Source organism: Pristis pectinata, chromosome 29 (genome assembly GCF_009764475.1).
Source record: "Pristis pectinata isolate sPriPec2 chromosome 29, sPriPec2.1.pri, whole genome shotgun sequence".
Classification (NCBI taxonomy): domain Eukaryota; kingdom Metazoa; phylum Chordata; class Chondrichthyes; order Rhinopristiformes; family Pristidae; genus Pristis; species Pristis pectinata.
The window spans coordinates 3163489-3181501 of NC_067433.1; the positions used below are offsets into that span (position 1 = coordinate 3163489).

Consider the following 18013-nt stretch of genomic DNA (forward strand, 5'->3'; position numbering starts at 1 on the left):
AACAGGCACATAGAACCTGAGGAACTGTGCTCCTTCCCAAATCAAATGCAGTTGTAACATAGAACCATAGCACCATTCAGTCCCCACCCTTCCAGCAAAAACAACATCAATTTTCCATATTTGAGATTCCCTCAACTAGACAACACCTTGGTAACTTTACACTTACTCTTTCACATTATCTTTTCTACAGTATAATCCCCAAAGTTCTACACAATCCTGCACATTATTTTAGGAAGATTTTATATAGATTAACTGTTATGGCCCAATTATTGTATTCATTGCTTTATCAACATGGTCTTTTATGGAGTCTCATCCAATTGTGATGCTTAGAATCATAGAGTCATACAGCACGGAAACAGGCCCTTCGACCTCACTGCTGCCACCAAACAACAAATTTCACGTCATCTAAGTCAGTGACAATAGTAATGATTCTGATTCTGAACCGATCCATGCTGTCCAAGATAGTCCCATTGGCCTGTGCTTGCCCCATATTCTTCTAAATCTTTCCTGCCCATGAACCTGCCTCAATCACTTCCTCTGGCAGCTTGTTCCATATACTGATATCGTTCCATATCCCTCTGTGTAAAAAAGTTGCCCTTTAAGTTCCTATTAAACCTTTCCCCTCTCACCTTAAACCTATGCCTTATGGTCCTTGATTTCTCAAACCCTGGGAAAAAAACTGAGAGCATTCACCCTGTGTATGCCCCTTATGATTTTAAACACTTCTATAAGGTCACTCCTCAGGCACCCACGCTCAAGAAAAAAAATCCTTTCCCTATAACTCAGTCCCTCATGTCATGGCAACACCATCTTTATACTGTTGTGTGAACCAGAATCTCAGAGGTAATGTGGTTCACATTGTTCAGCTTTTCTCATTCAAACTACAATTATTGTTTTCTTTTCCAGCTGACAGCATGGAGACATTAACAATAGAAAGCATCCTATCTGGATGTACCACGGCTTGGTACGGCAACTGCTCTGCCCAGGACCGCAAGAAACTGCAGAGAGTTGTGGACACAGCCCAGCGCATCACGGACACCAGCCTCCCCTCTTTGGACTCTGTCTTTACCTCTCGCTGTCTTGGTGTAGCAGCCAGCATAATCAAAGACCCCACCTACCCGGGACATTCTCTCTTCTCTCCTCTTCCATCCAGTAGGAGTCTGAGGGCATGTACCACCAGGCTTAAGGACAGCTTCTACCCCACTGAGATAAGACTATTGAACAGTTCCCTTATACAATGAGATTGGACTCTGACCTCACGATCTACCTTGTTGTGACCTTGCACCTTATTGCACTGCACTTTCTCTGTAGCTGTGACACTTTACTCTGTACTGTTATTGTGTTTACCTGTACTACATCAATGCACTCTGTACTAACTCAATGTAACTGTACTGTGTAATGAATTGACCTGTACAATCAGTTTGCAAGACAAGTTTTTCACTGTACCTCGGTACAAGTGACAATAATAAACCAATACCAATACCAATACAATGCAGGCCAACTTGCTCTACGTTGTGGAGACTTGTCTGTACATTCACCAACGTTGATCAGCAGTGAATTATGCACACTGAATGCAGATCATACACAGCTACAACCCTGTGCCAAATCCCTCTCCCAGCATGGTCGTCATAGGGAGCATGGAGTGAGTAAATTTACATTTGGCTGATGCAATCAGAGCAAAACATAAAACAAGTGCTTCTCCCCTTCCAGGTATATTCATGAACCAAACCGCAAACGAACAAGTCAGCTAACTGGAGACACACATGCATTGACACACACCACATAATTAACAGAAAAACCCATCCACTATATCATACGGGGGAAGGTGAAAATAGAAAAAGAAACATGCAGTTACATGGTCTGACTCTGTGTTCGTGATTCCCCATGGAGGGCACTGATGAACATACAAGCAATTCTCCACAATGTAAGCTGACCCGTTCTGCATCGTGTTATGTAATGCATATTAATTTCTCTATAATCACCATTCAGAAAATGTGTTAAAAGGCTTCCTGTACAACATATTCCTTCCAAAACATATATGTTACCTACACAAACAAGAGCCATTATGCACACAGCAGGAGCCTACACACAGCAATGAGATGAACAAGCAATCAAACTGCTTTAGTTGAAGTGTCTGAATTGACCGTTGACTGAAAGAACACCCAACTCTTCATCACATCACGTCGAGGTCCACCAATAACAGTGGAAGAACGAGTCTTGGTTTTAACAAATCAGTTGGAAAAATAGAGAATTACATTATGCATTCATTCCCTTGGTACCACAGCCTGACATTCACATATGACCATGCTATGGATAGAATAAGACAGACAGTGTCTAATCAAGCAGTTCCAGAGATACGCTGTTACTGAATACAAGCTGTTGTGCAGCTGTTTGCAAAACCAACCGAGACAATTCTGTGATCTGCATCTGGGTCGCAATCTCTTGCAGTAATGTCCTTAAAGGAGCTCAGTTAGTAAAGGAGAATGTCACTATGAATTGAATGTAGTAGGTAATCCTTGATTAGAGGGACTTAAATTAGCCTAGAATGCTATCCTGTGATTCAAAGGTTATGCTTGGTTATGGCACCCTGTGTTGTTTTGTTTTACAGTCTGTTGATGTTCAGTGACGTTCAAAGATGGAAAATAAGAATCTGTTACTTTGGAGCAGGACTACAGCAGCCGTGCAATATCATCAGGAGGAAAAAAGAACAGAGGCCATTCAGCCCCTTTGTATGTGTACTATCATTCAATAAGATCATGGCTGACCTTTTACCTCAAACCACTTTCCTGCACTAACCTTATATTGCTTGATTCCCTTAATATCTAAAAATCTCTTGGCCTTTGTCTTGATTATAGTTAATAACTGCCAGGGGTGGTGGTGAAGGCAGATACGATGGAGACGTCTAAGAAGCTTTTAGGCCAGCACCTGGATGTGCAGAGAATGGAGAGATGTGGACCAGGTGCAGGCGGAAGGGACTAGTGACATTGGGCATCATTAGCTTACTTAGTTCGGCACAACATGGTGGGCCGAAGGGCCTGTTCCTGTGCTGTACTGTTCTATGTTCCGTGACTGAGCTTCTGCAGTTCTCTTGTCCAGAATTCCAAAAATTCACCACCCTCTTTAAGCAGAAACTTCTTGACATTTCAGTTGTGAGTGGCCAACCTCATACCGTGAGACTGTCAACTCTGCCTCTAGACACCCCATCCAGGAGAACATCAGCTCTGCACCCATCCTTGTCAAGCTCTGTCAGAATACTGTATGTTCCGATGAAATCATCTCTCATTGCTCGAAACTGGAGAGACAACAGTCTTAGTTTGTCCGATCTCCCTGTCTCCTCCACACCTCCAACCCTCTAATCCCAGGAATCAATCTAGTGACCCTTTGCCTCATGGATATCCTTCCTTAGGCAGGGAGAGCAGACCCACACCAACATTCCAGGCGCAACCTCACCAGAGCCCGATGTAATCGCAGAAGTTCATCTTTACTCTTCTAAATGGGGACATGACCAATAACACTGTGTTTTATAAAACATTAATACTATGTTATTTACATGCATACTATTCCGTATTATACCATTCACTGAGCATCTAGAGTATAAAGGGGTACAGTAGGTTAGTGGTCAAGTCACTGGACTAGAATCCAGAGGCTTGCAATATTAATCCAGAGAGAAGCTTGAATCCCACCGAGGCAAATTTAAATTCAAGTCATAGAGTCATAAAGCACAGAAATAGGCCCTTCAGCCCAACTCGTCCACACTGACCAAGATTCCCATCCAGGCTAGTCCCATTTGCCCGCATTTGGCCCATATCCTTCTAAACCTTTGCGAACCATGTACCTGTCCAAGCGTCTTTTAGATGTTGTTAATGTACCTGCCTCAACCACTTCCTCTGGCAGCTCCTTCCACATACGGACCACCCTCTGGGTGAAAAGTTGTCCCTCGGGCTCCTGTAAAATCTCTCCCCTCTAACCTTAAACCTATGTCCTCTAGTTCTTGATTCCCCAACCTTGGGAAAAAGACGGTGTGCATTCACCCTATCTATGCCCTAATTAAATAATTAAGTAAACCCGGAGCGTTTATATATACACGTTATATATCCATATACACACATATATACACATGTCCAGTATACATACATACACACACATATATATGAAAGCTGTTATCAGTAAAGGTAACAATGAAACTACCAAACTGTTGCAAAATCTGACTAGAATTCACACACAGTCATCAAGAAAGGAAGGTTTGCCATCTTTCTTTGGTCCAAACTTTGATACACCAACCCCACCAGTGTGGTTTCCTCTCAACTGTCCTCTCGATTCAAAAGTAATCAGAGATGCACAATATAGAGACAGAAGAGACTTCAGGTGCTCGAATCTGGAGCAACAAACAAGCTGGAGGAACTCAGCGGTTCGGGCAGCATCTGTGGAGGGAAACGGACAGTCGACGTCTCGGGCCGAGATCCTTGGATAGAGGAGAGATAGTCAGTACAAAGAGGTGAGGGGAAGGGGTGGAGCAAGAGTTGGCAAGTGGTAGGTGGATCCAGGTGAGGAGGGGTGACGGGCAGATGGAGGGGGGGAGGGTGGAAGTAGTGACAGAGGCTGGGAGGTGAGAGGTGGAGGTGACGGAGGGCCGCAGATGATGGAGTCTGATAGTAAAGGAAGGTGAAGCATTGGAACCAAACAAAGGGAGGTGGGTGGGTAAGTGGGAACAGTAGGGGGAGGGGACCCAGAGGGAGGAGTGTGTGGGCAATGGGTAGTTGGAGTGGGTGAAGGAGGGGAAAGATATATATGCACAATATATGCTGGCCTTCCTGACAATGCCTGTGGCCCGTAAAGGAATTAGAAGTAAATTAACAATTTTGTGCACTGTATAATACACGATACCAGGAACCCTGGTCTGTGCACCCTGACCTTTGCATGCAATATTGCAAACATTTTATGCTCAGCCACCTCGCTGATATATGGTGCAAAAAGTTCTGGTGAAATATAAAGTCGATCCTTCTCCATAGACCTGCTCTACACCTCAGTATTCATCGCTGGTTGTCAGTAGCTCAGCAGACATATTGTGATGCTGGTCAATAAACAGATCTGCATCCTTTGGTCTGTCAGATCACACTGAGTTTTCAGCAGGAATAGTTAAACAGTTTGAGACAGACCGTCATTATTTTATCAGCTCATCGTCAGTTTTGAAGAAATCATCAATATTTTCATCAGCAGTGCTCTTCTCCTCTGCCAACTTGGAGAATTCACAAGGTACTGACTTGCCTACTAATCAGTTGGGGAATGATATTCATTCTTCCAATTGACAGGCTGTCAAGGCCAGTACCCTGCTTTGTTGAATATAACATCCAGACACATTGCACATGCTCACTCATCACTGCCTGCTACCCACTCCCTCATAATGCATCAGCTCACTAATGCCCCCTAACAGTGCATCAGCCTGTTACTGCCTCTTAATGTACCACTCCACTGCTGCAGAGAAGGCTGACACACCCCATATTTCACTCTGAATGCCAGACCTGTAACACAGTCAAACCTCAGTGAATGCAAATATCATTGCCAATCCTCTTCTGGCTCAGGGAGCATTCGATAAGGTGTAGCATCAAAGGGCATTGTGGAAAGTAGAAGCTCATGGCACAGGAGGTAACATATTGGATAGATGATTGGCTGACCAGCAGGAAACAGGGTGGAGCATAAATGGGTCTTTGGTTGGCAGGATGTAACGAGTGGTGTGTTATGTGGATCAGTGTTGGGGCCTCAACTGTGACAGTTTATATAAGGAACTTGGATAAAGGCACCAGAGGTGTGGTTGCCAAACTTACCAATGACACAAAGACAGTGGGAGAGTAAGCTATGAAAGGGACATGAGGCTGGACATGGATAATGGGCAGAGATCTGGCAATGTGTGAAAATTCAGCAGGAAAAATAAAAAAGTAGCACTTTATCTAAATGGTGAGAGATTGCAGATGGATCTGGGTTCCTCAGTGCATGACGCACAAAAGGTTAGTGTGCAGGTTCATCAAGTAGTTAGGAAACTGTGAATGTTGTGTATCTGATGCTCTGTGCCTGTGATGCTGCTGCAAGTAAGTGTTTCATTGCACCTGTGCACACGTGGACTTGTGCATGTGACAATAAACTCGACTGTGACTTTGACCTAACAGAATATTGCCGAGGGAACTGAATACAAAAGAAGGGAGGTTCTGCTTCAGTTATAGAAGGCAGTACTGAGACCACACCTGCAACACCATGTACAGTGTTGGCCGCCTTACTTACGGAAGGGTGTAAATGCACAGCAAGCAGTTCACAGAAGGTTCACTAGACCAATACCTGGACTGGGTGCATGGTAATGTGAGGAAAGGTTGGATAGGCCAGACTTGTATCTGCTGGAGCTCAGAAGAGTGAGAAGGGACTTAATTAAAACATATAAAATCCTGAGAGGTCTTAACAGGGTGAATGTAGAGGAATTGTTTCCTCTTGTAGGATAATCTGGAACAAGGGTTCACCTTTTAAAAATAAGAGGTCGTTTCCTTAGTCTTTTCTCTCAGAGGGTCATAAGTCTTTGGAACTCTTTTCCTCAAAGGTGGAAGCAATCTTTGGAAATTTTTAAGGCAGAGGGAGACAAGTTCTCGACAAACAACGGGTGAAAGTTTACCATAGGTAAATGGGATTGCAGAGGTTAGGATGCAATCAGCAATGACCTTATTAAATGGCAAGCAGGCTCGATGGGCTGAGTGGCCCTCCTGCTCCCAATTTATGTTTGTCTGTTCCTATGCACATCAGCAAGTATGGTAGTGGGAAGCACTGCTTCTAAACAAACCTAGACGAAACCTGGCTCTGTGTCCAGAAGGTTGATCTTGGTCGAGGCAGTGTTGGGAGCTGTAGTCAACCACGTGAACCCTAAGCAAGGGAAAAGGAAGAGAGGAACAGTCACAGAGACGCAAGAGAGACTACAGATGCTGGAAATCTGGAGCAACACACACAAAAAGCTGAAGGAACTCAGTGGGTCAGACAGCATCTATGGAGGGAAATGAACAGAGAAACAGTCACAGTTCTGAGTGCTGGAACTTTTCTGGTGTGGGCAGGGTCAGCCTCCCTTGATGTCTTGTGCCTGGACAAACAGTTCTCAGCCACAACCCAACAGAGACAGCAATAAGCATTTACGTTGAGCTTTGATCATAAAAGAAGCAAAAGATGGTGCTTCACATCAAGACACCAAACTAGCAAAGACAGGATTAGGGGAGGTGATTGAAAGCTTAGTCAGAAAGGTGGGTTTTGCAGCATCTTTGAGGGTGACGTAGAGGCAGTCTTAAACGGAATAGCTAGACACTGGAAAAGGTGGAAAGAAAGATGGGGACATTGAGTATAAAAGTCGGGAAGTCATGTTACAGCTGTATAAAACTTTGGTTAGATCTCAATGGAGTATTGTGTGCAGTTCTGGTCTCCCCATTACAGGAAGGGTGTGGAGGCTTTGGAGAAGGTGCAGAAGAGGTTCACCAGGATGCTGCCTGGATTAGAGAGTATTAGCTACAAGGAGAGGTTGGACAAACTTGGGTTGTTTTCTCTGGAGCGTCGGAGGCTGAGGGGAGACCTGGTAGAAATATACAAAATTATGAGCGGCACAGATAGGGTAGACAGTCAGAATCTTTTTCTCAGGGTGGAAGCGTGGCGATGCTTGCAGGCTGCCCCCAGAACACTACACAAAAAGATGTATTTCACTGTGTGTGTTCGATGTACATGTGACTAATAAAGATGTCCTACCTTATGAATGTCGCCACGCTTCCGGCGCCAACACAGCATGCCCACGACTTCCTAACCCGTACGTCTTTGGAATGTGGGAGGAAACCGGAGCACCCGGAGGAAACCCACGCAGACATGGGGAGAACATACAAACTCCTTACAGACAGCAGCCGGAATTGAACCCGGGTCGCTGGTGCTGTAATAGCGTTACGCTATCCGCTACACTATCGTGCCTAGAATAGGAAGTTTCTATAGAATATAAATATTGTTTCCTTCCCTCCCTGCATCCTGCACATTCACTCTCACACACATACATTAACTCCCTTAAGTGCTCTTTACCATTAACCTACACTCAGGGTAATTTAAAGTCACCAATCGGCATGCCAGAGAGTCACTGAGACTTTAGGAAACCAAGCACCTGGAGGAAACACATACAGTCACGGAGAGAACACACAAACTCTACATAGACAGCACCCAAGGTCACTATCAAATTGTGACTATTCTAACTGCTGCGTCATCATACTGCCTGTCTTTCCACTAAACAGGTAGAGAATGGAGCAATTCACTGAAGAAACCAGACCGGTGACTGATGGCAGTGCACATGAGCAGGGACAGGGATGCCAGGTGAATAAAAACAGTGATGCTGGAAAATCTCGGTAGGTCAGACAGAATCCATAAATGCATCGGGCTGACGGAGACACAAGAGACTGCAGATGCTGAATTTAAACCTGGAGCAAAAAAAAACAAACTGCTGGAGGAAATCAGCAGTTCGGGCAGCGTCTGTGGAGGGAAATGGACAGGCGACGTTTCAGGTTAAGACCCTTCATCTGGACTGGTTGATAAATTTTCAATAGAATGGTGTGTGAGGTAGGCTGTTGTGGTGGGGATGTATACAATGACTAATAGTGTATTTAAGATAAACAGATAGCCCTGAAAATAAGACATGGTGCATGGAGACTCCCTAGGCAACAGTAAGGGATATGGTTAAAATAAGTGGAAAACAGAGGGTAAAGAAATAGTAATGAAGGTTATGTGTTATAACGTCTTGAAAGAAATGTCTCTCCACACTCCATGAATTATTGCAGTGAAGATGCAGTGCTGATGCTCTCAGCATGGTTACATGGAGCCCTGAAGCTCCACATTAATTGAAAAGTTGCCAACTCTCTTTTGCAGTCCATGAATTCAGCCACAAGAAGAGGACCTCAAACCTCTTCTGCCAGTCAGTCACATCGTGGCTTCTCTGCAGCTTAACTCCATTTAGCCACCTCCTTAATTTAATAACCACGTTCAACAAAAGCTCAAGAATATGTTCCATCATGTTCAATTGTCCCTCACCCAATCTTAACAGCGTTTATGGAGGGGGTGTCCCAGATTTCTACCAGCTTTTGTATGAAGAAGTGCTTCCTGACATCATCCTGAATGCCCTAGCTCTATTATATTGATTAAAAAAATATTCTTTAATCACCTTAAACATCTTGGCCAAAAAAGTATCCTTTGGACGAGGTCCCAGAACACTGGAGGATAGCCAATGTTGTTTCTTTCTTTAAGAAGGGCAATAGGGACAAACCAGGGAGTTATAGACCTGTGAGCCTTACAGTAGTGGTAGGGAAATTACTGGAGAAGATTCTTAGAGACAGGACATACTCGCATTTAGAAAAGCACGGACTTGTTAGGGATAGTCAGCATGGCGCTGTGTGGGGGAGGTCCTGCCTCACAAATTTGAATGAATTCTTTGAGGAGGTGACAAAGATGATTGACATGGGTAGGGCAGTGGATGTTGTCTACATGGACTTTAGTAAAGCATTTGACACAGTCCTTCATGGTGGGCTGGTCCAGAAGAGTAAGTCACATGGGGTCCAGGGTGAGTTGGTCAGTTGGATACAAAATTAGCCTGACCATAGAAGACAGAGGATAGTGGTGGAGTGGTGTTTCTCTGACTGGAGTCCTGTGGTGTTCTGCAAGGATCAGTGCTGGGACCTCTGTTGTTTGTGATACAGTATATATAAATATCTGGATGAAAATATAGTGGGCTGATTAGTAAGTTTGCAGACGACACAAAAAGTGGAGGAGTTGTGGATAGTGAGGAAGGCTGTCAAAGGATTCAGCAGGATATAGATCAGTTAGAAATTTAGGCAGAGAAATGGCAGATGGAGTTTAATCCAGACAAGTGTGAGGTGTTGCACTTTGGGAGGTCAAGTGCAAGAGAAAAGTAAACAGTAAATGGCAGGACCCTTAGGAGCATCGATGTACAGAGGGATCTTGCAGAGCAAGTCCACGGCTCCTTGAAAGTGGCAACACAAGTGGACAGGGTGGTAAAGAAGGTGTACAGCACACTTGACTTCATCAGTCAGGGCACTGAGTATAAAAGTCGGGAAGTCATGTTGCAGCTGTATAAAACTTTGGTTAGGCCACATTTGGAGCATTGTATGCAGTCCTGGTCACCACATTACAGGAAGGATGTTGGAGGTTTTGGAGAGGACACAGAAGAGGTTCACCAGGATGCTGCCTGGATTGGAGGGTATTAGCTATAAGGAGAGGTTGGACAAACTTGGATTGTTTTCTCTGGAGTGTCGGAAGTTGAGGGGCGACCTGATGAAAGTTTATAAATTTATGAGAGGCTTAGATGGGATAATTAGTCGCAGTTTTTTTCCCAGGGTGAAGAGGGCATAGGTTTAAGGTGAGAGGGGGAAGGTTTAAAGGAGATGTGTGAGGCAATTTTTTTTTTCACAGAGAGTGGTGGGTGCCTGGAACATGCTGCCAGGGGAGGTGCTGGAAGCAGATATGATAGCAATGTTTAAGACAGGCACATGAACAGACAGGGAATGGATGGATACAGACCACGTGCAGGCGGATGGGATTAGTTTAGATTGGCATCATGGTTGGTTTGGACATGGTCGGTCAAAGGGCCAGTTCCTGTGCTGTAATGTTCTACATTTTTGAACAGATTTAAACCATTTACGAGATTTATCAGGTAGTGTAATTCTGAGCCTTGCTGGGAATAGCATTTTTAATCAACTCTAACATCTCATTTAGATTGTCCCTTAACTTTCTGTAAGACAAGCACACTCACAGCAACCTGACCGCAGTTTAACACTTTTTAGCCCAGATCCCATTCCCGTGACTAGTGCTACACCCTGTCCAAGTTCAATGATCTTTCTCTTCAGAACCCAGAAATGAATGCAGTGCTCCAGATGGGGCTGAACCAGAGATTTATACAACATTTGTATTCCAGCCTCCTTGATACTCAATTAATTCTGTTCCTTTCAATGCATCACTCCACTACTGGGGAACAAGCAGCAATGGGTTCCATTCCATTTATCCATTTCATTATATATTTTGTAATTTCTGTACTGTTCTGGTTAATCACTCACCCTTGGAACAGTGGCCCTTTACATAGAGCACTTAAGTCACAGATCCACCTTCACTGTGAATATCCCATTCAAATCTTTCCCTTGTCTGCTACAAGCCCTGCTCTTCGTGAGAAGGAGACAGAGTAAGAATTTTTCTGCTCTCTGTCAATTGCCTCACCGACATCCCGGGGTGAGTCTCCTTGATGGTGTTTGGGAAAGTGCACATATCCACGTTCAGTGTATGCTACCCCTGCCTTAAGCTGTGTTCTTTGTACTTGAAACCCCTTGTGGTTAAGATATTTTCTCCCCTGCATAGTGGTTCTGCATTGGACTTAGTAATCCAGAGGACACTGTTTCAAATCACACCAAGGCACCACAGGGAATTAAATTCACTTTTTAAAAAAATCCAGAATTAAGAAAGATAGTGTTAGTAATGGTGACTACGAAACGATTAATATCTAGGTCATTAATATCGTTCAGACTCACTATCCTTAGCCAACAATGTGATTAATTCTTCACTGTGGTCCATCTAAGGACAATTAGAGATTGAAATAAATCCTTGTGACAACTCCAGGTTTGGAATTAAAAGAAAACTGGAATGTATTGAATGGATTTATACAAGGCTGCTGGGAGTGAAGAGTGGCAGGAGATTCTTCACTTTATTTGAGAGGTGAACAGTCCCTTTTCCAATTTAATGCACCTGACCTCGGGATTCTCCTCAGCATAACATCGCCTGAGGCCCATTCACATTAACATAGAACTTAGAACAGTACAGCACAATACAGGCCCTTCGGCCCACAATGTTGTGCCGACCTTTAAACCTCGCCTAAGACTATCTAACACCTTCCTCCCACACATCTCTCTATTTTAAATTCCTCCATATGCTTATCTAGTAATCTCTTGAATTTGACCAATGTACCTGCCTCCAGCACCGCCCCAGGCAGCGCATTCCATGCCCCAACCACTGTCTGGGTAAAAAACCTCCCTCTGATATCTCCCTTGAACTTCCCACCCATTACTTTAAAGCCATGCCCTCTTGTATTGAGCATTGGTGCCCTGGGAGAGAGGCACTGGCTGTCCACCCTATCTATTCCTCTTAATATTTTGTACAGCTCTATCATGTCTCCTCTCATCCTCCTTCTCTCCAAAGAGTAAAGATTAAGCATTTCTACATTCTTGAAATAGCGCACGGCAACAATCTCTCAACAAACAATAAATCAGGACAAGAACGATGATGAAAATTTTACAAGTGGATATGTTGATTCTTCAGCTCCTCTGAGAATTTCAGCAGCATTTGAGCGTGTGGGTAACCCGAGGCATCATGGTTTACTTCCAAGACCTGTTCCTTCATTGGTACCCTGGGAAAATTTCAAACTCTGTTCATGTGTTGCAGTTCCAGCTGCACATCATGCATCACATAAATTCTAAGTCATCCTTCAACAAGCCCACATAATAGTCAACTGGGTAAAGGAAGGAAGGATGTCATTAAACTGGAAAGGGTGCAGTGGGTGTTACTGGGACTGGAGGGATTGAGCTATAAGGAGAGACTGGACAGGCTGGGACTTTTTTTCATGGAGTAGGAGGCTGACAGGTGACCTCATAGAGGTTCATAAAATCACGAGAGGCATAGAGGGGCATAGATGGGTAGGCATGGTAGCGTAGCGGTTAGTGTAACGCTTTACAGCACCAGCGACCCAGGTTCAATTCCAGCTGCTGTCTGTAAGGAGTTTGGATGTTCTCCCCGTGTCTGCGTGGGTTTCCTCCGGGTGCTCCGGTTTCCTCCCACGTTCCAAAGACGTAGGAGTTAGGAAATTGTGGGCATGCTATGTTGGCACCAGAAGCATGGTGACACTTGTGGGCTGCCCCCAGAACACTATACAAAAGATGTGTGTTTCGATGTACATGTGACTTATAAAGATCTCTTATCTTATGTGAATCGTTACAGTCTTTTCGCCAGGGTAGGGGAGTCTAAAACCAGAGGGTATAGGTTTAAGGTGAGAGAGGAAAGATTTAAAAGGGATCTGAGAGGCAAATTTTTCCAGACAGAGGGTGGTTCATATACAGAATGAGCTGCCAGAGAAAGTGATAGAGGCGGGTACAATTACAACATCTAAAATACATTTAGACAGGTACATGGATAGGAAAGGTTTGGAGGGATATGGGCCAAATGCAGGGAAATGGAACTAAATCAAGTAGACAACTTGGTTAGTATGGGCAAGATGGGCTGAAGGGCCTGGTTCCATGCTGTATAGCTCTATCTAAGTAAGAGATGCTCATGGACCACACAGATAGCTTTTGTAAAGAACACTTAATTGCTGTTCAAGGTACTTTGTGCAACATCTGAGCTCAGCAATCCTTCAATATAAAATGGTTTCTATAGCAATCACTCCAGTTGCCATGGCTTATGCAACTTGCTGTCATGTCTCAGTGAGTAATTAGTGGTGAAAACTTTAAGAAGGATCTTTACACCGAAAAAATTTCATGGCTTATTTGCAAATCCTTGGTGAACTGAAGGCAAGTCCCATGTTGAAACATCTGGGCCATGAAAGCAATAGTAACCGAAGGCACAAAGGTGGCAAGTTCAATCTTTGGTCTGTGATGTTAGCTGGTCTCAGGCAGGATAGGAATCCGCAGAGATCGTTACAATGATATCAGCCCTGAGAGGCGTCCAGCTCCTGACTACCACAGGTCCTCCACAGGTTGCAAACTTATGGAGAGCTAGTATATGATTGTCTGAGAGACCGGCGGGATGGATTTGCCAGCTGCTGAAGGGATCTTCTGCCATGTGGGAACTTGGTTTGTGGCAATATCTTTGCATCTTGCAGAGAAATCTGAATGGTTGTGTTAGACGGCCTGGTTTAATTACACGTTGCCCTTGGTTGGCCTATGGTTTTATTTAAATATACTTCCGGGCAGCTGCAATGAATCGTTCGGGTTATGAAGAGTTCTTAGAAATGGAACTCTGTCATATCCTGGGGAACTGGAAATGGAATTGGTTTATTATTGTCACATGTACCAAGATACAGTGAAAAACCTTTGTTTGTGTGTCATCCAGACAGATTATTCCAGGCATAAGTACATTGAGGTAGGAAAAGGAAAAACAAAAAGCAGAATATGGTGTTGCAGTTATAAAGAAAATGCAGTGCAGGTAGACAAATGAAGTGCAAGGGCCACGACAAGATAGATTGGGAGATCAAGAGTTTATTTTTTGCATAGAAGAGTCTTACAATAGCAGGATAGAAGCTGTCCTTGAGCCTGGTGGTACGTGCTCTCAAGCTCTTGTATCTTCTGCCTGATGGGAGAGGGGAGAAAAGAGAATGAGAGGGGTGGGAGGGGTCCTTGATTATGTTGGCTGTTTTACTGAGGCGCTGAGAAGTGTAGACAAGAGTCCATGGAGGGGAGGCTGGTCTGCGTGATGGACTGGGCTGCGTTCACAATTCTCTGCAGTTTCTTGCGAACTTGGGCAGAGCAGTTGCCATAAAGCTGTGATGTATCTGGACAGATTGCTTTCTATGGCGCCTCTGTAAAAATCAGTGAGAGTCATTGGGGACACATCGGATTTCCTTAGCCTTCTGCGGAAGTAGAGGTGCCGGTGAGCTTTCTTGGCCGTAGTGTCCCTATGGCTGGACCGGGAACAATTGTTGGTGATACTCACAACTAGGAACTTGGCGCTTTCAACACCTGTACCTAGTAACTCATGGTGAGAAATGTAACCTTGCACACAACAGTAACTACAGGAAGAACAGAATCGAACTTTGCTATTGGACAGTATTCAGCCAGCGCTCACAGTCGTGGCTCACATTTAATCCAAGGTGACTGAAGGTTCTGGTGCATTAGTGCAATCCAGGTTCTTCAGGTGAATGAGAAAAATAGAAAGGAAATGACACATTGTGCAGAAATTTAGCGATCAATGTTACAGCTGTGATATGGAGTAAAGGTGGAGTACAGTCTAACAGGTACCAGGAGCAGGATTGATGGGATCACGGCTTTTTCTGGCACCTTAAATCTCCCCACTCATGTAACCTGTTCTGATGACAGGTTCTTGTAGGAAATGTTTAACCTCTGGTAGATATTCCCAGGATTTAGAGTCATAGAGTAATACAGCATGGATACAGACCCTTCGGCCCAACGAGTTCATGCCGACCATATCGTCCACCCAGCTGGTCCCAATTTCCTGCGTTCAGCCCGTATCCCTCTAAGCCCCACCCCTCCATCTACCTATCCAAGTGCTTCTTAAATGATACTGTTGCACCTGCCTCACCCACTTCCTCTGGCAGCTCGTTCCATACACTCACCACCCTCTGTGGGAAAAGGTTGCCCCTCAGGTCCCTTTTAAATCTTTCCCCTCTCACCTTAAATCTATGCCCCGTAGATTTGAACTCCCCTACCCTGAGGAAAAGACTGTTACCGTCCACCTTATCTATGCCTCTCATAATTTTAAACATTTCTATAAGATTGCCCTTCATCCTCCTGCATTCCAAGGAATTTGGGGTTTTTGTTTTATTTTCCTCTCCTTCAAAATATTTCTCAAACCTTTAACCATGAGTCTGCTTCACCTCTCATCAAATCTCTCCACTGGCAAAGAAAGCAATAACAGTTCTTGCATGAAAAGTCCACAGAATAATCTGCAGATGCTGAACATCTGAAACAGAACAGAAATTGCCAGAAACAGCAGGTCAGGCAGCATCTGTCGGGAGAGAAACAGCGTTAATGTTTCAGGTTGGCAACCCTTTGTCAGAACTGGGAAAGAGAGATCAAGACGGTGGCTACAAGTTGCAGGTGGTGGGGGGAATGGATAGGATAAAGGGAATATTTGTGGTAGCACGAGGCAAGGGTTGTCGTGGGAATGAGTTGTTTGGTCAAATAGGTTAATGAGGGCAGTTAGAGGGTAATTATGTTTCTTTGTCTGTGTTGTGTGTGGCTAACAACAGGCTGTGGGTCATGCCCAGTGGGTCAGGCTGTACTAGTGGAGAGAGAAAAACTGAGTCAATATCACAGATGGATGACTTAAATGGAAATGGCCAGTTCTGACAAAGACAGCAAAAGCAAGTTACCTAAAGTTGGAGAATTTGATGTTGAGTCCAGCAGACTGCAATGTGCCCAAGCCAGAAGATGAGATGTTGTTCCTCAAACTTGCACTGGGCCTTTTTGGATTCTCTTAGGGTTTCATTTGCTGAGTTCATTGCCAAATGGTTTCCATAGCAATCATCAAGTTGCCAAGTTTGATTCAAAGTCAAGTTGGAGCCCCTTTGCCTCACTGCTGTCAGCAGCCTTTGCTGGCAAATTCAGCTGCGAGCACATTGAAATATTTGATTCTATTCAAATGTAGGCCACAGAGGACAATGCACAATGGATGTGTCCAAGTACATGTGACCTTGGTCCTCAGGCATCTTGTCAAAGAGCTGGTAGAAGATGGCGTAAGGTCAAAACTGGATGATAGTTATCCTCTGGGATCAGGGAGGTAGGGGATGGAAGGTTTTGACTCTGCAGGGAAGCCAGGAAGGGAACGGTTCAAACACTGGGTCATTTCCCACATCAAAGAGCTATGTAGTACTAGTTGTTCTGACACCAAAAATCCAAGCAGCTGCCTGGCCTTCCTCCTGTGAAATGGCTGAGGTATTGAAGGCCAAAGAAGACCCCTTTCAGTGCCTTACATATAGAGGCTACCAACTCATTCTGCAAGACAATAACTAACAGTAAGGCAAACAGCTGAAGATGGCAAATGCCATTGGACAGTGAATGTCAGAGATGTTACAGTTGGTTCAAATGAAATAATGAATTTAGTGTTGTTTGCATATTGGGTAGTGTAGTGCTTCAGTTGTTGAATTAGAGAGAATAGTCCTCGAAAACCTAAGATAACATATGTTTATTAGTCACATGTACATCGAAACACACAGTGAAATGCATCTTTTTTCATAGTGTTCTGGGGGCAGCCCGCAAGTATCGCCATGCTTCCGGCGCCAACATAGCATGCCCACAACTTCCTAACCCGTACATCTTTGGAATGTGGGAGGGAACCGGAGCACCCGGAGGAAACCCACGCAGACACGGGGAGAACGTACAAACTCCTTACAGACAGTGGCCGGAATTGAACCCGGGTCGTTGGCGCTGTAATAGCGTTACGCTAACTGCTACACCACCGTGCCTGCTGGTGAATCGCACAAAACTGTTTCAATATTCCAGTCCCAACCCCAAACCCCACTCCCTGAAGAAGCCCATGAGATACTTCACCAATGGACAAGCTCAGCTCCTGTGCAGTGATGGTGCCTTATGCTGTTTCTTTGTATTTAGTGTACACCTTACTTTAATGTAGCACCATTAATCTAGCACACTATCTCAAGCTGCTTCACTGCAGTGTTAACAAAATTTGACACCAAGCCAGACTTAACAGTGGAGAATCTGAATTCAGCTTTTGTTTCAGAAGGTTGGAAACCACACTGACATCTGTAAAAATGATAAGGAAGTCACCTATAGCCATAAAAATCCAACTAACCCACCAATTCTCTTCCGATAAAAAGATTAGGCTCAGACTTTTCCACACATGCCACTCCAGACACCAACACGACTCACTCCTCTGTGAAGCAGCCAATCATTGGATGAAACCAACAAGGTAGATCAAGAATTACATAGAATTTACAGTACTGAAGCTGATCCTTTGAGCATAAACTCTGGAGTAGGCAAGTCACCAGACTAGCATTGTTTATGGTCCCTCTACATTGCTTTCTCCCTTAACGCATAAATGTTCTTTGCCACATGGTAGTCACATTTATATTTTAATCTCTCTCTGGGTAAAGAAGTTTTTTTTAGATATCTTTATTAGTCACATGTACATCGAAACACACAGTGAAATACATCTTTTTGCGTGGAGTGTTCTGGGGGCAGCCCATAAGTGTCGCCACGCTTCTGGCGCCAACATGGCATACCCA

General features: G+C 44.3%; 1 protein-coding gene across 2 annotated transcripts in view; it reads right to left on the bottom strand.

The window, feature by feature from the left end:
* The window catches only part of LOC127584355 (cGMP-dependent protein kinase 1-like), a 100033-nt gene that overhangs the window by 81082 nt on the left and 938 nt on the right, over positions 1-18013 (bottom strand). The window lies entirely within an intron of this gene.